The 22,657-nt window shown below is 35.4% G+C and overlaps 1 long non-coding RNA gene across 2 annotated transcripts in view; it reads right to left on the reverse strand.

The window, feature by feature from the left end:
• Positions 1-7,180, reverse strand: part of LOC148224628 (uncharacterized) — a 125,532-nt gene extending 118,352 nt beyond the window's left edge. Inside the window, exons 1-2 of one of the 2 annotated variants that reach the window (XR_015800386.1) lie at positions 7,013-7,180; positions 6,883-6,918 (exon numbers count right to left, since the gene is read on the reverse strand). This is a non-coding gene — a long non-coding RNA (uncharacterized LOC148224628). Of the gene's footprint in view, positions 1-6,882; positions 6,919-6,965 lie in introns of both variants that reach the window. The other variant, XR_015800385.1, reaches the window with a different exon arrangement.
• Between the last annotated feature and the right edge of the window lie 15,477 nt (positions 7,181-22,657).

A 22,657-nucleotide genomic window follows, 5' to 3' on the forward strand; every position in this document is an offset into this window, starting at 1 on the left:
GGTTAACTTTTAGCTTTTGTTGTTTACCCAAATGCCAAATAAGCACAACGATAGTTACCTCTTGGGCAGTTGCCTTGCCTTGAAGCATAAACTTTTGACCTTTTAGGTTTCAGGTTCAGTGGATACATAATAAAAAAGAGGATCCCCCAAGGAAAACAGATAAAAGGGACAGAGACTGAAATAAAACATGCTTTCTGATGTCTTTTTTTGTTTGGGTTTGGTTTTTTGTTTTTTGGGGTTTTTTTACCTTGTGGAATTTCTCCTTTTCTATCTACAGGGATATGGCAGCCATAGCTTAATTATGAATGCAATTAGTCCTGAAACATCTAGAACCTTGATGGCTGGTGAGTATGAGAATAGCAAACAATAATGTTGATCAAAATCAGGATAACTTCCTGAGCCTGGGACAATTTCATTAGAATCAACAGAAAAGTCCACAGTGAAAAAAATTAAACAATACAAAAATTAAACATACATTTTAATGGATTACAGTAAGTGTTGAGAGGTATAGGAATGAATTTACAATATCCTGAGAAGTAATTATTTACAAGGGAGAAATATCACCAGAGTATTTTGCTAAGAATTAACCAAGAGATTGGCAGATCCACCTGCTCACTTTGCCAAAGTTTCACCTTTTCAAAAGTCTAAGTGGTAAGGGATAAAACAGATTATAGTTCCTTATCCTCAATAAAGACATAGAACTACTTTTGGGGTGAAAAACTTGTATCAGATATATGGATGTGGAAGAACAAGCAATACCTCAGGGGAAAAAGAAAGTTATCCATCTAATGCAATCAAATCGTGGCAATTTTGGGCTTGAGGGAAGTAAAGGGAAGCTTTGCTATCGATTATAATGGAACAATAAATTTTTGACCTGTTACTTACAATAATTATGATTTAGAAGCAAATTCTATTTGGAAAGCTCTCTACTTTAGCAAGACATAATGCTGCCTGCAAACTGGACTTCAGAAAATCAAACAAAACGTTTCTAGGAGATATCTCAGACAGTTAAACACTGCTCCTTTATGCAGACGATGCTCCTTTTTAATGTGGGACTTTTTCAAGGTTGGAGGCATGAACATATGGAAATTAATATGGGGACTTTTTTTCAGATCCATTAACCTGTGCATTTTATAATTACTGTTTATTTTCTGTATTATTGTTTGAAACAAATAAAGAAGTCTAAATGTAGTGCCACTGGTGGAGCTTGAGAAAGCAACACATTTTCCAGAACAGGTTCTGAAAAAGTCCAAGCACTTTAAAGTCAGCAAGGATAAAGAATTTTTACTGGTATACTGGACTCACTCACCACCTGGTTGCTGAGAGAATTAATTTTAGCTCTTTCAATGCCTTTGGCCATTTTGAGGATATTTTATATAGTATTTTGATTAGGTTTTTTATTGACTAGTCCTCCAGCTTAGCTGGCTGGTGCAAGAAGCTGTTACCAAGACACAGTACCACCATAAAAAAAGTTCAAACAAGTATATTGACAAGACTGCTAAGCAGGTCTAGAATAACAGAGGTGTACAACCCCCAAGGGTTTTGATCTAGGTGTGATGCAGTGAAATAAAATTGACAGTAAACATTGATTGATTTTCCCAGTTATCCAATAGGTCAGTGTATGCAACTCGAAGTATGCATTGTCATCTTCTGAGCCAAAAAGAAATTATGATGCTGCATTAGTAATGCAATACACATTCAAGAATGAAGAATCTTCCATGTACAAAATTTTTGCTTGTGAACATTTCATGTTTGGATATATATTTTTACAGAGTATTTTCTGTATGCCTTACAGAGGATGTAAAACCTGAAGTTCAAATTTCAGCCTCATTTTTCTCATGCCAGTAGCTTACCTGACTCCCCATGGGCTGCTTATGTAAATACACTATGGGAAGTCAGCCTTGAGCACAAAATACCCAGAACTGCTTTTATCCACCATATAAGATCAGGTTCACTGACAGTGGAGTACATGGGGGTACTTAAGGGGTAAAAACAGCAGATGTTTTGTCTTACAGAGCTCTTTTATTGTTCCTTGCCAGGTAAGAACTTGATCTGGGTTTACTCATGGTGGCAGGATTCCATTTGATCAATTTACTTTATTATAAACCAAGCAGTCAAGGATACAGTCTTGCCATTGCTTTAACTAAAAGCCACCCACCCCACTCAAATCATCTATTGAATTAGGAGAAAAGAAAAAGCTAAGAAGTTGAGGGAGTCATATTTTCAAGTAAGGCTGCATGAGCCAGACCATTTGACTGCCCTGTCTGGAGGAAATCTATATTTATCTGAATTGCTAGTACAAGGAGAAGCAAAAAAAAAAAGGGATATGGGAAGAAAGAGAATGGGGTACCAAAACTGGTAACCAGATGCATAATGGTTGCCTGAATGAGGAAAAAAATATTCTCATGTGTTTCTGTTTGTTCATTTCATCTGCATTCATCTGGGAAGACAGCAAAGGGTAGGCAATAAAAAAAACCCAAAAAATAAATCTATTTCCCATACATCTTTCTAAATGTGTGCCTGTATCTCCACACTGATAGAAATTCAAAGCTTTCTGAAACTCATTATCTCAATGAGAAATTACAAATTATTCAAGAGCAGCTTCATTTTAATTTATATTCAAATAATTTCCTACTGATTTGAAAATTCAAGTAAAGCCATACTATGGGAAAATATAGAAGGTATCCTATTACCAGAGAAAAAGCTTTGTTTCAGAGCCAATACATTTATATGTATTTGACATTTATTTATAATGTCAAATTATATGTGACTTGATAATTTTGAGTTTGAATAACTTAAATTTTCACCTATATTTTTTTTTTCAATAGCAGAATTATAATGAATAAATTATCTTAGAAATTATAGAAAATATTCCTGGCAAATATTGTGGCTTCCACTTGTTTTTTGATTAATTTTATTGCTTTTATCAGTCCAGGATTTTTAACTGAATAAAAAGACAAACAAGTTCAATTATGTCGTCAAAATATGTTACAGTTTAGACTTCAGGAGAACTATTTAGTAGCAAGCATATTTAAGCAACCAGGATGTAGATTATTAATTCAGGGGGTCAATTATCTTAATAAGGACTGGAGGTGACATAGCATTTTGAGATTTTAATCTGCAATAGGTTATTGTGAAATTGCCTGAGGGTGAACATAATCAATTTGGAGCATCTAAGCAACGTTTACTTTGTACTAAGCTTGACAAACAACCTGAGGAAATTCAGCCATGCAGTCAAACAGAACAGGAACACAGAGAAGAATAAAGATATTATTCTTCAGAGGTGGGTAAAAAAATGACACTTTGTGTAAAATATTTACAGAAATTTTTGCAAGTGTTAACATCTGCTATCGTAAAATACATTTAGTTTCATAATAGAAGAACTTAAATTTACCACCACTTAATCCACAAAGTATCTAAAATTTTATGAAACGAAGGAAGAATAATACTCACAAAATGTATACCTCAATATAAAATATCACCCTATCCATTAAGAGCAGATATTACCATGTACTATGAAAGTATTCAAGTGTATTATTTATTAAACCTATGTTGAGTGACTACAACTCCATATTTTTACAGCTAAATTATGTATTACTCAGCACCACTTAAAGAAGCTGCTGAGAGATCACTTTTCAAAATTTCTTATGCCTGACAGATAAAAGTTCATACCATTAAATTGCAAGAAAGCGTTCACAGTACAAAGCTGCCTCTTTGGTCATTTGGTGTAAATGGATAATTGACAAAAGTATCTTGATTGCATTTGGAAGCTCAAACTTTTCAAACAGAGGAAAATATATTTTAATATATTGGACCTAGCTAGAAAGAATTAATATTTTAATTTGACCTTTATGTCTACATTGTGCAAATAGATTCTAAATTGTTCTGAATATTGACTCAGAGAAACCAAGATCTCAGATTGTGTAATTAGCTTGGCTTATAGCTGCCAAATCACATTGGAGTTTCTCATCATTAAAAGTGCCAGTGAAGAAAGGCATGTCACGGATCTAGTAAGAAAAAAGAGGTAAGGTGGTTTTTTTTTTTCATGTTTTTCTTTGATTTTCATCATGAAAAGCAGATAGATTGGCCTTTCTCCCCCCTTCAGCACAGAATCAATAAATTGAGCACAGTTGTGAACATTGGCTGAATGACTAATGTCAGTGTATCTCCTGTGGTGACCCAAGCCAGCCTCGTTCCCAAAAATGCATCTCTGTGGTTATTTTATAGCTATTAGTGCCACATGTCTTTAAAAGAAATATTTTATCAATTCTGTCTGTGTTCACAGAGGGATGGTTCATTGTTTATCCCAATATTGAAACAATTAGAACACTTAGCAGGTATAAGAAAGATATGCTCTATGTATCTTCCAAATCTATTACCTTCTGTTGGATTCCTGCAGATTTTCCAACCTGCAGTAAAGAATTTAAAAAAAAAATAAAGAAAAAGAAATCCTTTGGTTTATTTTCTCTAAATTCAAATGCTTATTTACTTAATCACAGAATGGCAGAATGGTTTGAGTTGGAAGAAATATTCAAGGTCATCCAATCCCCTTACCATGGGCAGGTGCACTTTCTACCAGACCAGGCTGCTCAGATCCCCATCCAATCTGGCCTTCAACACCTCCAGGGATGGGGCATCCCCAGCTTCTCTGTGCCAGGGCCTCACTACCTTCATGGTAAAGAATATTTTCCTAATTTAATCTAAAGATACCCTCCTTCAGCCTAAAGTCCCTCCTAGGTGATATTGATTATAATTCCATTATACAGCACTCGTTGGAGCAATGAGATAAAATGTCACACTGTTCATCAGCCAGCTGGAGAATAGCAACAAAAAGGGTTCTAAGGTTTGAGGAAGTCTACGTCTATAATGAATAGAAACTAATTTCAAGAAAAATCTTCTTTCCCCCTGGCCCTTACTCACCCATGTCTTCAACCTCAGACACTTCAAGTCTTAATGCAAACATTCAGTAGCAAACTGTACCCACATTAACACAACCCTGCTGTTTGTGAACTGACACATTCGAGTTGGGTGCTTTTTGTGGAAAGTCTCTACAACTATTGCCTGTCCATCAAAGAGGACACATAAGCCCTACAGCACTTGTGCAGTTAGAAAAAATTAGGGATTTGGATGAACTTGTCTACAAATTAGTGTCTTCTAAAAGACCCTATTTGAGTTATTTAATTCCTTTTTCCTTCCCCATTTGCACAAGCAAATGTTTAGAATCCAAACACAGGAAAAAACCCCAAACTGCTGTGTATGCAAAATAAATGGATGTGTCAAAAATCATATATTGGATTGCAGAGGTAGATTACAGCAGGCAGTCCTTGAGAAGGGCTGTAAGAAGAAATCATTAGAAGATAAATCAGTACATAAATGCCATAAAGCACTAAGGAGAAAGAGAAATTAAGGGGGGAAATACCTGAAAAATCTAAGAATAAAACTTTTTAGTTAGGACACCAAGCTGTAGAATGAAAGAGAAACATCATGTGAATGCCCAGTACATGAAAACAGTACTTGTACTCTGAGAATAAGTAAACAGAAAGACTGCTTTATGCAAAGCATTCTATAAGGATTTTGAGACAGACAAGTTCACTAAGAATCAAGTTGAACATACTCTTTAAAAATCATCCTAACATCTGTAAAAACAGATGTGAATTTTGGCACGTAGCAAAAACCTGACTTGTTGACACTAAACCGTCTTGCGGGATATGTAGAATTTAAAATCTGATGTCTCAAATGTACCAAAACAGCTAAAGCTGATTAAAAAAATCAATGGGATTGTGTCAAGGTAGTCAAAATTAGCAGTCACAGTAATTAAGCTTCAAAGTGAAAGAAGAGAAGGAAATGAAGATCCTGTTCTGAGTAAACAAAGAAAAAAAGAACTATTTCTATTAAACAAGAACTTAAAATAAACCTGCAAGTCAGACTTTATTTAATGTCAAAATACAGTCAGATAAAGGCTTTTCAGATTCCTTTCCTCTTTTTTAAGTATTGGCAACTTATCTTTCACTTTATGACCTTTCACTGTCTCCTTCCCCTTTTGTTTCTGAATGGGTTTCCATATAGTCTCCCATCCAAGAAATGTCTTCATTACTCAAAATAGGCAGGGTTCTGCTTTTATGAAAATACAGTGGACTAGATTCTTATTTGTATGCAATAGTGTTATTTTTATGCAATAGTGCAATAGTTGCTAACTAAGCCAAACACCATACCATAAATATTTAAGCAGTTTATATTCATGTCATTCAATTGTTCTTTAACAACACAATGAAAGTATCATAGCAACAGCAACCTGAATATGAAGAAAATACCAGGACTAAAGAAAGTTAGTAAATTTAGTCTTCAGTGAATTCACTTTGGCAGTTTGAAGCTAATTGTTTAATTTTCATTGGGTTAAAATCTACATAATATTGAAGAAAATTTGCCAATTGAAATAATTTCTGCTGAAAACAGGTTGCTTGCAACTGCCTCAAGGAATAACTGAAACTATACTATCTACAAGAGATAAAACAATAATTCTTGACTATTTTTTCCCATTTGTTTGACATTTTTACATTTGGCAGTATACTGTGTATTGACAAAGTAACTGTTTCCAATATACACTCAGTTTGTTAGTCAATTCATGTGTTGCTGGCACAGACTTCCCACACAGCAACAGAGGAGCAAAATATGAAAATGCCCAGGAATATGTAACTAGAAGCCCATAAAAATTGGCAGAATTATAAAAGCCTAGTATATAAAATAAGTTTGATTTTGTAGGCAAATATATTTCACTTTTGGTTTATCATTTGTTTTGTTGGTCTTTTTTGTTTCAGATTTGCTTTTCCTTACAAACTTATTTTAGAAGATTTGTACCCAAAGATTAAAGCATTAAATACAAACCTGCTTGTGCGTTTTCCAAGTAAAAGCAGATTTTGTCTGAAAAATATGAAATTGGGAAAATTATGAAAACAGGCTTAACAAACCTCGTGACGAGAGGCAAGCAAGGCATGTTCCAGCAGCCCACTCTCACCACATCAGATCAGTGAAGAATGTGGCTCAGACAATGCCAAGTTGCAGCTCCAATTCCAGCTGCAGTGGGGGCTCTCTAGAGGAGGTAAGGCACCAATTTTCAAGCTTCTGCATTTCCTGATGAAGAGCTGTCTCCCATGCTTCAGGAATGCTGGATAACTCTTGTGTTTCTCTCAGGTTTTTGTTTCTCAGCTCCCTGGTGACTAGAGAATTAACAGGAAACTGGAACACAGAAAGCCTGAGAAACCTCAAAGCTCTCTATGTTTAATTTAAAAATTTTCAAGACAGACTATGTAATGATTGTTAATGTATTTGTCTACACTTGCCTTCTGCTGGATATTCCTTTTATGTAAAAATGAAGCTTTAGACCACAAAAGGAATTTTCCAAGGAATAGGTAGTGTGACCTTTTCCCATGCCCCATAAGAAGCATTTATCTCTTCATAGTATAAAATATATTGTTGAGCAACTTATGCTAGAGAACAGATGGTAAACAATCCAAAAAAGCAGAAAACAGAGTGCTACCAAAATATATGCTTTTTCTTCTTTTTGCTTCTGTCAGACTGTAAATATTTGGACCACGGAGAGTCTTTCACAAGAGGTTAGCATTTCTGAGATGTCCCACTGGCAGCTGTGAAACTACTCATGACACATCCACACCTACGGGATAGAAATGTGGAAAAGTGAGTCTGTAAAGTACCTGGAGAAGCTTCATTTGGCACCTTGCCTCACACAAGGTCAATTTTATCTCTGTCACTCCTGGCTGATGTTTATCGAACCTATTAATAAAGGTGTCCCATGATGGCAGCTACAGTTTTCCCCAGCAATCTATTCTGTTCCTTTCTATACCTTTATCATCAAAATCTTCATAGTATCTGATCCATGTTCTTTGTGCTGGAGTCTAATCTAATTACTTTCTTATTTTATTCATCATGGACACGATGAGCAATTTTTTTCCCTTCCTTTTCTCATACCACAAGGTTTGTAAATATGTGTTAAAGACTGGAGACAAATTTCTTTTTTTTTTCTTCTTTTTTTTTAAGCTGTAATCAGCCAGAGATGATTTTAAAAAACCTAGGTCTGGACATAAAATTTAAAGCTTAGTAAAACCGTAGATGTAAGAAAATGACAGGAAAAATGTTGACAGATGCCAAACGTTCATCAAGTAAGAGTTTATAGTCTCTGCATGTTACTAAGCAAAATAGAGGGAGTGAGAGGAGAGAAATTGTCTTCTGGAGATTTTGTTCAAGGTTTTTCGGTTTGGATTTCTTTAATGCTAATGCTTTGATTGAAAGACAGCAAAACAGCAATTTAGTAAAAAGTTATTTTCTGTTGGAAATTGCTTTCAACAGTATATTTTTGACCAGACATGTTACAAAGATTCAAAAGATAATGTCCCTCTCAATCTTCATCAGCCCCTGAATTTTTTTTTACATTCTCTTCCAGCAATACAACAATAAACTTTAATTTTAGATTCACCATGTATTATACGTTCCTGCATGAAACACTTACTAAAACTTTAGCAATTAGAACAATTCTTTGAGAGAGTCTTGGAAATTTCAGGTTGTGACACTGTTTATAGCTGTCTACTTAGTAAGTTTTTCACGCAGGGGAAGCAATGGCACATCTGCTGCATGGTCTGCAGTGATTTATATCTCATCCAGGGACATGGTTAAAGCAATTGTGTTCAAACACAGAAAATTTGAACTTACTTCAGAAATTCCAGCTGGGGCAACCAAACTGAACACCCAGGAAGAAAACTCTCAGGTAAATATTTTGTCCTAGCTTCCGTATATCCTTGTCGTAGCTTTCTAAATTTGATCACTTTGAAAAAGCTGTCATAAATCTCTTAAAACTCCCAATCTATCATAAATCTCAACATTTGTAACAATTAATGACATAGCTTAGTTTTGCTAAGCTATTCTACAAAGAGAGCTTGTTCTACACATAGACTTAAAATCATAATAAATTTAAAAATATCAGTGAAGTTAAAATACTTCATTTATGTGCATTATAAAATAAAATTTATGATGCTTTAACAACCATATATATTTTAAGCACTTGTCTTTATATGTCTAAACAAAATGTTGGACTCTCCTGACTCTAGAGCAGAATAATTTTACCTAGAGAGTATTCAGAATATCTAAGTTAGCATGGCATGAATTTACTCTTTAGTCATTATTTTTCCTGCTCTGATGAGCTAGTGAATCTTACCTCTTACTGTGCTTGCTGAGCTCTGGAAATTCTTTGTAGCTTCTAAATATATTATCATAACAAACATAGAAAATATGCCCAACATCAGTGTTCAGAAGATCACACACATATCTTATGTACAATATTTTTATAAACAGGGTAAATCTCAAACTAGAGAAACTCGAGGACTGATTTATTGTAAATTAACTTTAATTAGCTATAAAGTCCTGGAAACACTGACAGAACTCCTACCAGACATTGTGCTTTTTTTTTTACAGAAAGAAGCAGAGAACCCATCTTGTCTTTACATAACTAAAATACTCAGCAAAGCAGAATCCATGCAGTTTATCACTGAAATAATCAAACTAAACATCTTAAGGGCAGCTGGAAGAGGGGCTATGTCATGAGTGACTTTTCTAGCTAGAGGGATTTGGAGAAAGAAGTCCAGGGGAAGCAAAGACAGACATTACCTTTACAGTCAGTGTTTCAACATTTTAAGCCACAAATATTTATCCTACAGAAGATCTGTATTTTTAAAGACTTCTATTATTGATAGGTCACTCTTATAAGCACTGAATAAGCCTCTTTTACAAGCCTGTGTTCTTATTGCTCTTTATAGACATTATAGAAAAGTTTTAAATGTCATATTTGATTTGTGTTTTATTTGAAATGGAAATAAGCAGCCCACATAGGTTTAATAATTTATCTACTGTATGGTTCGAAACACTAGGGCACACGGCTTGGATATCAAAATATACTGTTTGGAACGGAATTGTTTAGTAAGTCTTAAAGGCAGTTATTCCAACAGTCATTCTAAAGCAAACTCTTTTTTCTCCTAGCCATTGCATCTATGGGACAAGTCCAAATTTGGTCTTGTGGTTGGACTCTTTTTGGTGCAATCTTTGCACAAATCTAAAATAAAGAATGAGGAAAAGTTGGTTTTCCCATCCAGTCACTGAATAAATTCCTAATGAATTATTTCAATGTTGTTTTGTTGCTCAGTATTGCTTTGAAGACTTGGACATACCCACCAGGCACCCAACTCACCTTCCTGAAGCACACATATGCTTTGCTAGACAGAAAACCGCAGCAGAATTTGATCCCAATCCAAATCCACTGCAGAATCTGCAGAAAGCTGTAGAATTATTCTAATTGCACCTGGTAATTAGGGGAGAACACGAGTAGCTGGGAGAAAATTGCTAGGGAGGGAAACAATTTAACACAGAATAGAAGGTGTATTAAAAGCAGGCTGAGAAAAGAGAAAAACCAAAACAGCACGACAGCATGGGGGTGTGCTGCCTTCCCAAACACCAGGGTCAGGAGTTTGAGCTGGGGGCATTTCTTCCATGGAAGAGTGTGATGGAAAAGTTGCAGACAACACAAAGGTGGCTTTGTTCCCTCTGGTGGAGCATTGGCAGCAGAGCTTGTTGGAAGCTTCACCAGAGATCAGCAGAAGGCTTGGTCTGAAGGAGCCTTTTTGCCCTGGTATCCATCCTGAGAACAAGGAGTTGATGCTAAACACTACAAACAACAGAGACAGATCCTGATGCCAGGGGAATTTAAAAGACCCTGGGTAGAGCTGATAACAGTGCTTTATAAATCATGGTGCAAAGGTCATAAAAAATACTTCATATTATTCTTTCTTCAGTCTCAAACCTAGTCAGCAAGTAATGAAGTACAGCATCCATTTCCTAAAAAACTTCTTTTTTTTTTCTTTTTTTTTCTGACACAATCACATACTTAGTGGATAAAGGGAATGCAATATACATGTCTGGAATCTAGTGAAGTGCTTGATATGATAACTTGCAGAATTGTACTGAAAATTATTTCCCAATGACTTGCAGAGAGCATTGTCACAAGGGCTGAGAGCTGGCTGTGAAAAAAGGGCTCAAAGTATTAGATTTGGAGTGTAGGGGAGAATATTTAATAGCATTCTGTAGAGTATTCAGTTTAACGTCTTTATTAATAATGTGCATGTGGGAGTAAAAATACATTAATGAAATATGCAGGTGAGAATAAATTAGAACTTGAGGTGAACACCAGAGAGCAGAAAGGCATAATACAAATGGGACCAAGTGAGATTAAGGAATCAGGCAGAAAATTACAAAATGAGCTTCAAATGGGAAAAATACAAACTAATATGTTTGAGGAAAATAATGTAAAATACAGATATTCACAGGGTCTGAAGAGTTGGGATGACGTGCAACACTGAAAGGTCTCAAAGCAGTAGTTTATTGAAAATCGAGTGAAAATTTTCAGTGTATCATGGTCAGACTTTTTAGTTCTGTTCAAGGCTTCCCTCTTCAGACAACAAATATACAGTAGCATTTCTGACATCAGTGCTGCAGACTCAAGAACACTGGACTGCTTTAAAAGTAAAACGAAGCAAAACAAAACAAAGATCAGTTTTCAATTCCCACAGCTGAAAAGATAGTGACAAACGTGTTTACAATTTCATTCTATTTCTGCAACAAACAACCACAGAGTACCACACAACAAGATGATCTAAGGACCCTGACCTGGGAAATGGAAGGCAGATCCATCACAAGCAAACCATGGTTTGATTCATTTGTGTAACCAGACTGCTGCTCTTCTCTGGTTGTTTGGATGAAGAAGTGATTGATTTTAGGCTGGATGCTGATTATATCACTGTGACCACATCTTGTGATTTTAGGATACACTGAATACTATAGAGTGTATTTGATTCAGAGATCATCTAAGTTTTTCCCCTGACGTTACAGAGTTCTGGGACTCTGCACATGTGTTTTCCAAGACCTGAAGGAAAAACTCGTTTGAGGAAATATTGGAATGTATCAATGAATCAACCATGCACAGGCCAGCACAAAAGGCATCTTGAAAAATAGAAGACAAAGTAAGTCATGTCTTGAAGAACTAGCAAATATTTGGGCCTGTAAAATTTTTTAATAATAATTGCTTTATTCAGTTTTGAGCTTTTTAAGTTTTTTTATTCCCTCCATTAAAATTGTTAGGAATTCTTATCCTCCCTCCTAAATTAATAATTCTGAGTCAGAACCAGATATTTTCTCAGGTATAATCATTACCACTTGTTAAAGGCCTTCAGATGCTCTAGGCTGTATCTTGTTAAGATTATTAAATGAATCTTTCACTTACCTCCTGGTTATTTTCCAATTTGTTTGAAGATGGCTGCAATTAAATCTCCTTCATAAAAGACAAATTCCCCGAACAAGGGGCAGTTTGCAGCTCAGAGCTCCAGGTATGCTCTCCATGATCCCAGAGCAGCTTGTATCACATGAGTTCTAGCAAGAAAAAACTTTCTATTCTGCTTTCTTTTTTTTTTTTTTTCTGCAGTGCTCAACAGTTTTCAAGGCTTCTGCTTCCATGAACTCTGCTGTTTCATTTGAAATTCCTACAGATCTTTCTGGTGGTGTATGACCAGTTGTTCGCATCTAAACATATTTATTTTGGTTGCTCACTGTAAACAAGGCTGTAAAATAAGGGGGGCAAGAGGCCTTTAGGTAGGCTGTGTCCATTCTTTTGTTCTCTGTACTCAAAGGGCAAAGTAAGAACTGCTTAGAAGCTAACCAGTTCAGATTTAATGGCACACAGAAAAAAAAAAAACAAAACAGGGTGGCATGCTGGTTGAGAAGGTATTGATCTGATGGGGATGCAAAACAGAACAGTGACAAGGAAAAACAGACAAGAAAATTACAGCATGGGTTAGGGTTTTTGGCAGGGCGAGGTGAGGGGGGAGAAGAGGAGGTGCTGGTGCTTTGTATTTTGCTTTTAAGCTTACAAGTGTCTTACATTATCTCCGTTAGCAGGTTTTCTTCTGTTTGACACACACACACACAAAAATCAATCATAAGATTATATTGTGTTTTTGGGTAATGCAGGAAATGTTGACATCTCCTGAGATAATGGCGTTCTGTGAAGCAAATATCCTTGTTTTTTTTGACTTTCAGTGCATAGCATGAAGGAGTTTAGATGCAGATGATATACTGGGTCTCTTTGGAAGCTTGAAAACAGATTGTTACTTTGCATAATCAACTTACTGATGCCCAGTGATGAGTAACTCTGTGTGAACCACAGACAAACATTTCTAAAATAAAACTGCAAACATGCTGACTTGTTTATTGGCACAAACTACTTTGGGTTCCTCTTAAACATCATTTCTTCATCTCCTAAAAATGGCAAATAAATAGTTTAATCAGTAACAGCTGTCTTGATACCACCACAGAAAGCTGGGCTGGTAGTCAAAGCTGTGAGGACAAACTCACCCTACACTGGTGCTGTGGCCATCAACAAGTTGATTTGAAACTGCAAAGCACAATTTAAGAGCTAACTGCTTACTTTGTCTTGAGCTGCCTAAGAAATGTGCTGCATTTTCTGAGTACTAGTATTTGTCTTGTTGCTCAGATATTATCTGTCTTTATTAATAAAATTCTGAGAGAGTGCACAGGCTGTAAGTAGTATTTAAAATTTGCATAGACTCATCCATTCTGGAAATAGCATTGAACTTTGTTCATTAGCTCTCCCAAGATTATCAGTTCTATTACCATGGTGAATATTCTGAGTGTTATGAAGTAATTGTACACTACCATGGATTTTCTAAAACAGAAAATTGAAAAACCCTCAGGAATGAGGTACCAGTATTCACAAAGAACAAAAACATTTTAAAAATTCCACAAACTCTACCTTAAATTGTCAAGCACAAAAGAAGAGTTAATTTTTCTGTATCATGGACATAAGACACAGTTGAAGCATGTAGGGGAAAAAAAAATCTGTGACTGTGACAGTTATCCAAATATAAAATATATGCCTAGGCCCAGAATTAAGTAATATGATATTAAAAGTGTTGGACATGGGAGAAAATATTGACATATTAAGATGATTGACCTAATTTCTATTAGTTTTTTTTATCTTATTTCATGCTTTTTAAATTTTATTTTATTTTATTTATGTCATACCTTTTTCTGCTACATAGCTGCACTGTTCTAAAGATATTAAAAATATCTCTTCCAGATTCATCTTAAACATTTTCCACAAGCTGGTCTCATAAGCTATTTGGGGAAGATGGTGCTAACTTGTTATTCTGTTGCTACATTATCTAAATCTCTCTCAAATAACAGTGGCAATATTTTTACTCACAAAATTAAATTTGACTCACAAAATGTTTGCAAACACAAATAACTCTTTCTTCTCCTTTGATGGATGTACCTTTTTGGCACTCCAATCAAAACTAGCAATTCCTTCTTGATTGGTGTAGCACACACTTATTTCTATGGAATCAGGATCATTATTTTTCAATTAGCATTTTAGAAACTGATTCTACTTTCCCATATCATCTGTATGGTAATATATAGCACATTCTTTAATTCACAAATAATACATATTGTTTAAAATAGTTGTTGATTGATTAAAATTGCCCAAATTCTTCTCCAGCTGCTTTCCACATTTTGTTGAATTTTAAAAATGTGCTGGAGGTTTTTAGATAGGTCTTGCTACAGACTTTTTTTTATTTTTATAACGTGAACTGCCACCTAGACGTTTGGAGTTCCTTATGTTGTTCATTTCTTTTGAGAGGGGCACCACTACCACACAATGATAAAACAGTCTAAGGATAAAACATGTTTGGAAGGCACTTGGCATATATTATTAAATGAATGGGAAATGATCATTGAAAGCAGCAGATGATTGGAAAGGAAGGCATATTTTACTTGCAAATAGGGCACAAGTTGGCAAGTAAATTTGAACAGGTTTTAATACTATTGAAATGTCATGTTAGTACTTTGTGAACATTTGCAGGAGGAGCCTTTGCACCAAAACACTCCTGCTAAAAGGAATCCTGGGAGAATATTTCTGTAAGGAAGAAATGGTTCTAATGAGGGAGATACTATGAACTTGTCAGAAATGCTGTTAAATTAGTGGACATATGCTGTCTCGTTGCAACATATCTTGTGGTAAATAAATTTAAATTTATTTAAATGTCAGAGCACGGTGTAAGGAAGTCTTGGAGGAAATTCATGTTAAAAGCAAAGTTCAAGCTCCTTTGTTAAATATGTATCCATTGAAGTATACAGTAATCATCTTTTCCTCCCATTTTATTGTTTCTGACTACTTTTCAGATAACATGAAAATAAGAATCCCACAGTTTTAAGATCTGAAGATTAGTTAATGGCTTAGCTTTTTCCCCTGAAGTAAAAGACCTCTGTGTCTGAGGATGGGAAAGCAACTTGGAGTTGGGAAAAGCATCTGACAAGGTTTAATGCTGTTGCCATTCTATCCGTGTAAGTCTTGGAAAAAAAAATCCTGTGAAATTTGAAGTAAGGAGAAATAGATCCGAGACAGAGGTAGAAGCAAAATCCCAAATTGTTACTGATCCTCTTCAGCATATCCCTTCAGGTAAAAATGAGACTTTAGGGAAAAGGACAATGTAGGGAAAAGATAAAGAATGGTGAGAAAAGATGAAAAGAGGGATCTGAAAAACGCAGTCAAAGGGATCCTTGACATAAGCAAGGAATTTGATGGAAATCCATGCTATATGTTGCCTGACTTAAAATCAATGCAATAAATAGAAGGAAAAGTATGGCAGCAGTAAGCAGGAAAATTAACACATTTCATAGCCCATGGCACATAGACAATTACAGGTTTTTTTTAAGTTGGCTGACACATGTGTTGATTGAGACTGTAAAAATAGTTTGTTATTATTAAAATAAAAGTGTTTATATAATTTGAGATTACAAAGGAAAAAAAAGAAATCTAAAAGACATACCTAAACTGATGTGATACTACCTTTCCAAATTCCTCAGGCAGCACAGAAAGGTAGATTAAGAAGTGAATTCCCCCATTACTCCAATGAGATTATGGATTTAGGCTTGAAGTTAACAGTAATCTTTTGTGATTCTCTCACATCCTCAAAATTACAGGAGGATTTAATTGAAGGACAAGAAGAATCACTGTAAGACTGACATTTCCACGTGCATGGGCATGACAGTACCAAGTTATAAGTATTATATTATTATTGTTATACAAATATTATATTCTTATAAAATACTTTTAAGTATTATTCATTGACACAAGAGGATTTTCTTTCCTTCAGTCCTGTGTTAGCACATCTAGGACACTCCCTGCTAGCAATCAAACAATCTGCCATCTAAAGTTTAGATGCCTGCCTTTGACTACACTAGAACTCTGTTAATCACAACTCTTTTCGTTTTTGCTGTGATATTTTTAATGGTATCTTTGCATCAAATCAATTTGTCAGAAAAACTAATTTGTGATGAATATCAAGACACATAATGGGTTGTGTAATATGTTTTTTATAGGATAAGTCACCCTCTGGAAGAGAACATTCTAAGTGAGAGGGACTGTTAAACCCTTCTGTCTGAACTGTGTTATTCTCCCTATTTATAAAATATATTATACCAGTATCAGGCAAATGCTATTTTATTGTCTCAGCCTACTTCTCATAAAACCTCTCCCTTTCCAATGCTCCACACACTTTAACTGCCACATAAAAGCATTAATGGTATAGGTATTTTTATTTATATGTTTACCTATGATTGATATTCTTCTTTCAAAGGCAGTAGTTTTGTAATATAGAAACAGTATCACTTTTCAATCAGTTGCTCTACTTTTCCATCAGTAATTTACCCAAGTTCCTGTGGCATACAAATCTAAGAAAGGTAATCAACTGAGATGGAAATATTACATATAGAAAAAAGTTTGTTTTGTTATCTGACAATATGGAGAAATTTGAATTGTGTTTAGAAGTTTGGTAATAATTTCATTGAAAGAATCCTAGTGCCCTCACTCTTTTGACCAGGCAAGCATTTCCTACTTGCAAATATTCTCCAAGTCCTAAATTAGTGAAAATGTTTGTTTCTTATACTTTATGCTCAAAATCAGGAATGTAATTTAGGCTGGTGCAATGTAATGTACATATGATATTCCCAAAGTATTTGCTTTTTTCCATGTACCATGGTGCAAGGCTTTCTTGAGTGATGAAAAAAATTTATACAGAAAATAAATTAATGAGAGGAGAAAATTACAGAACCAGATTTTAATGGTGCTATTAAAACAGTGAACCTGAATGATATTTACTACGTAGTTTTTTATCCTACAGTAGCAATATTTTTACTGCATATTTTACAATTTTTTATTGTTCCAAAGAGGGGGTTGAGGGAACAGTGCAAATATTACCTACAGTTCCTAAATTTCAAATAGTGAACCTCAGGTGACACTGAATTATTGATCAGTGCACATTCTCAACACAAAGGCTGGAGGGAGAATATTCTCGCTTTTCAAACAAACCCCATCTTGATACAGAACACTTAGTGTTAGGTAGTCTCATATCTTCAATATTCTCCTAAGAATTCTTTTTGGAGGCTCGTGGTTATTTCTTAATCAACATTATTTTATCCATGGTTTCTAAAAAATTGGCACAGCTTTTCAAAAGGCAGACTGTTCACCTAGTTTCTAAGCTTGGGACCAATGTTTATTTTTGCTATCTCAATTTGATTTGATGGTACGAGGAAGCTGTCACCATCTGCTTCTATCTTATGAGATTTGCCTAGCCATGTGAAAAATAATGAATGTGACCAGAATGTGCAGGTTGGTGAAAAAAATCACCTGGATATGCTACTTTGATTTTAATGAAAAAGGAACAAATAATATAATGAGCATTGTTGAATCCCCACACGCATTTTCCCCATTTAGAAATGAAGCTACTGAAAGTAATTTTCAAAGAAGAAAGATATTTGTGACAAAAACACTTTCAGAACCTGGAGCAGAAATTTGATATTGCTATAAATGTTTAAGTTATATAATTGTAAGTCATATTGTATTTGGATGGAAGGCACAAAAGGCTTAGGTATCACCTGTACAAGCATCAGCAGAAATATTAAAATTTTAATTAAGGTACCAGTCAGAAATCTACACTATATGTCTATAAGAAAGAAAAAAATCCCTCAATATACATATATGCATAGGTGCAAAATCAGAAATACATGTAAATGCAGAAAAAGAGGATTTTCCTATTAGTAGCTAGTTCATATCCAGGGTTGCTCAAATGGCTGGATGCCCTGACTTTTACTATCTGTAACGTGTTCCATTTGCAAATGGAAAGCAAAAACAGATTGTAATTTTTTTTCTGTTAACACTAGCACCTGAAATATTAGTTAAGACAGGGATGCAGCAGTGGCCTCTATCTTCTTCATATTTCCTCCTATCAGCTTCTTTTCTGTCCAGTAAGTTAGTCACAGAGGAAAGAAGGTAAGGAAAAAATCACTTTTACTTTGTGATGAGTCTGTTGAAGTCATTTAAATTGACTTGGAATAGCACTGCTCCAGGACAGAGGGAGAAAGCAGCTGTTACAAATTCAGGAAAGAATCAGTTGTTCACTTGCCACCACCTTTTCTTATCTCCCTGCTCAAAGATTTGCCATTTCCTTAGATATACAAGAAAATAGACTGGATAAAGGGCTTCTGGTTTAATTTGGCTGAGATTCATTACTTTAGATCCTCAGATCCACTCGGGAAACTTGTGATTTCTTTTGAAATCTTTTTTACCTGTTGGAAGGCGGCTAGCAGTACCTGGTCCAACTTCTTCTGTAGCTGCTATTCTTTTCCTAGTTAAAAAAAATTTCAATATTAAGAGAAACAAAAATGTCTCTGCTCACTGTATAAATAATCAGAAGCTTAATTCTCATGCCAAACTTATTGTGTAGGGTTTGCTAAATCTTTACTGTCAGTAAAAGGAAGGAAAATCTCCTTGTTCCTGTTGAATGTGTTGGGAGGAGGGAAGGGGAAGCCAAAACTTGTATATTTTTGTTCTTTTCTTCAGGTAAATGTTGTTCATGAATACAAAACTCCACATGTAAATCTTCCAATATCCTTTTGTCCAAACTACCCCTTCAAGCTCCACTATCTTCATCTGCATCCACAATCTCGCTCTGCCAAAGCCAATATTAAATTCTGTTTTGGTTTTAAAAATTATAGATGTATTATTTTAAACAGAAAGCCTTCTAAGCATAATGGTATTCACAAGTCTAATGTTTTCCATTATCCATCATAAATTTTTCTTTCTTGAATGTTTTCCTGGCAGAGCTCTATTTCTAATTTGCTGCCATCTTTTCTTTACTAACACAAATACTCTGTTTACAACAATTACCATAATTCATTCCAGCTAAAGGTTGAGGCCTGAAAAAAATACTGCCCATCTCCAATTTTTTAAAAGTACAAATCACAGTGAATAATGTTAACTTCAATTCCAATGTGGAAGTATTATTTCCAAGAGAATGACAATAATGATCTTTTAATTACATGACCCAATTCTCCTCTGACTTTTATGTTTTCCTGTAAATCAGGGGTACATTTTTGAAGGCTATAAAGTTGCACTGACCTTTAATTATAAAGGTAACTGCAGAATCAGATTGTGTTTTTAATACCTTCAGGCAGAAATAAGACACGGATCTCCATGCTTAGAGACTCTATTTAGTTCACCTTGATGAAAAGAGAAGGCAAGACCAGGGGCTGCAGATGGGTCTTGTGACATTTCAGAAGGCTGAAAATAATATCCAAACTTCCTCAAACCCTTGGGCAGCAAACACTTGGTATCCCCTCACCACACAAAACAGGGTCCCACACTCTGCCTTACTCTATGAAAGTGGGAACCTCCACTAGAAGGCTGGGACCTTTCAGTCATTGTGGGAAACTCTGGAAGAAACTTTTCTCTTTTTTTGGAGAAGCTTTCAGAGTAGAAGGGAGCATGCTCTGTCATAGAGTATGTGTAGAATTGCTGTTGTATTACAAATACAATAATAATTGCAATTAAAATCTCCCACAATCCTTTTCCCCAACACAATAAACAAACACAGTGTTTGTAAAATCAAGTATTGAAGTTGGAAATCTTCCTTGTAGCCCTCAACAAGTTTATGCCTTCAGTTTTCAGCCTCTGCCTTTTATTTTTAGGGTTTTTTTGCCTCTTCTTTGCTATCTCTCTTCTTGGTTGCCTTTCCTCATGTAAATTTTAATTTCTTAGGTGCTAATCATGCCATACCAGCAGAAACAAGAATTGGTTGTTCAATGGAGGTGGAATCTTCTGAGATTTTAGTAATGAACATCTCCACAGATTAAATGTGAATAGTTTTCTTTTAAAAGCTGTGGCCAGCATTGAAACCTTGGGTATGATTTTGTGCATGGAAAGGAAGTGGACAAAAGAGTGTACAGAATGTAAGGGCATGGTAGCTTCCCATTCCAAGGGCAGGCTATTGGTAATACTATGGGTGGTCACCAGACTCCATGCATGTACACATTACTACTGTGTGATGAAACTGGAATATTGTTGCCTGCACAGCCAGGTGAAAGTGTAGTTTCTAGTTCAGAGAAAATTCCATTAATTTCTTCCTTCAAAAGAAGGAAGACTGTAATGAGAATGCAGTAACACCAATGCTCCTCTTAAATCTGAACTTCTTTCACACAAATTACCCAAATCAACCAAGGGTATTTGAGCCTTTTATTTCCTCATCAGCTGCTTTGGTTTTATTTGGTTTGGATTTTTATCAGTGCTCCATCCTTACACACCAAAAACTTCCCGTGCCATCAACTTATATTTTACCATGGCTGGACATTGCCCAGCTAAAAGGAAAAGTGACCAAAATCTCCCAGCTTGATCTTTCCCTAACATCAATATATTGACATCAGTAGAGTCTAAAGGATTATGACAGTTGTGCTGTCTGTGCCTGAGAAACTACAAGGCAGAAGACAAGCTGCAATAAGCATTTGGGTCAGGACTTGTGTCAATGGAAGCAGGGTGAACTTTCAAAAGAAACAGCAGGCAGTCTAGCTTAGCCTCAAAAGAGGCAGGGAACATAAAGAAGGCTAGCTGTCTTGGCCTTTTGGCCCAGGGACAAAAAACCTCCAGTGAAGTGTTAGGAAATTCCTATGGGGATATATCTTAACTTAAAAGGAGGGCATTTCAAATGCAATGGTTTTTAAAAGAATTTAAAAGGCATTTATAACCACAAACTTGAAGCCAGACTTCTTTCTGAGATTGCATGTCAACAGATATTTACAGTATATTGTGGTCAGACTCATGGATGGCAGTAAAAATTCTGATTGTCGTAGTAGGTAGCATGAAAGTATCACTTTAACTATAGACTTAGTCTTTTTTTTTTTTTTTTTCCTCCTAAAGCATTTTGTAATGTTAAAATTGTATTTAATCAGAGAGGACATTTTCTGTGAAATTGAAGGCAATGGTAAGTTAAAAGAACCTCAGCTTGAGTTGGCAGAAAGCAATTTAGTTATTTTTGTAATTCTGATGTATTTCCAAGGTCACAAACAAGACTGATTTATACAGGAAATATGAGTTAGAAAGGCAGTTTAAGCGAGCTGTAAATACTTTGCTTAGATGTGCCTAGATGGATTTATTTCTTCCATCAGCTGCACTGAAAAATTATGATTTACCAGTAATCTTATTTCACAATTCAGTGATAGTGATAACTTTTCTTGAAAAGAAATTATTCCCCCCTTATTCTGCAAAATAAACTAATATTCAGAGTAGATCATTCCAAATTTAAAAGGATACCCTGGAACTCTGCTTATCCAAGGGATACATCTGCTAGGGAATATTCAGCATAACAGAAACATGAACTGGAAGGGTCAAAGCAGACTTTTACACAGCTGGCTGTTAATGAGAATGTTCCCTAAGTATTGGATAAAAGGGGAGACACACAGATTAAATGAAAAATAAATTACCACACCCAATATGCTGCTTTACCAACAACACCCTTCCATAAATCTTTTCTCATGATTGCCTCTTCACTTTTGAGAAAAATGTCGCTACTGAACCCAGCCCAATGCTACCTATAATATGGAGCATCAGTTTTTACTTATTTTCCAGGGATTCAGTCAAAATATTCTAAGTGCTGTGTTTGAGGCAGAAAATAATAAGCATTTGTCTCAAAAACTTTGTTATGAGAAAATATTCAGAGTGTAATCACCTCTTTCAGAATTTCCTGAAGATGGGACTCAGGTCCCATGCTGTGCAAAGCCAACAAGGCACACATTCATAGCATCTCACAGCTTAAGTTGTTGTCTCTGCCTCAAGCACAATATTTTCATTTTTCAAAGCTTCTCCAAGTCAAGGGCAGGAGATGAGTTGGTGCAAAGGAAAGGAGACTGTCAAGTGTCCTGCTGAAAGGAACTCCCTCAAGAAAAAAACATGATCTCCTGGAAAGAGACACCTCCTCCCCTCTCCAGGCTTTCCAAAATGCCCTAAAGGTAGTAAGGAAAACTTTAAGAGAAAATGCTGCAAAGGTGACAAGAAAGAGAAAGGCACAACTATTTATTTGTTTAAAAGATGTTCATTCCTATCGACCTCAGAAATAAAGAAAGTAGTGATGAATTACAGGCACATTCAAGGAGGGCAGGAAAGAAGTCAGACAAATGAACATGGTGGGAACTGTGTTCTCTC

Source organism: Sturnus vulgaris, chromosome 2 (assembly GCF_052056855.1).
Source record: "Sturnus vulgaris isolate bStuVul1 chromosome 2, bStuVul1.hap1, whole genome shotgun sequence".
Classification (NCBI taxonomy): Eukaryota; Metazoa; Chordata; class Aves; order Passeriformes; family Sturnidae; genus Sturnus; species Sturnus vulgaris.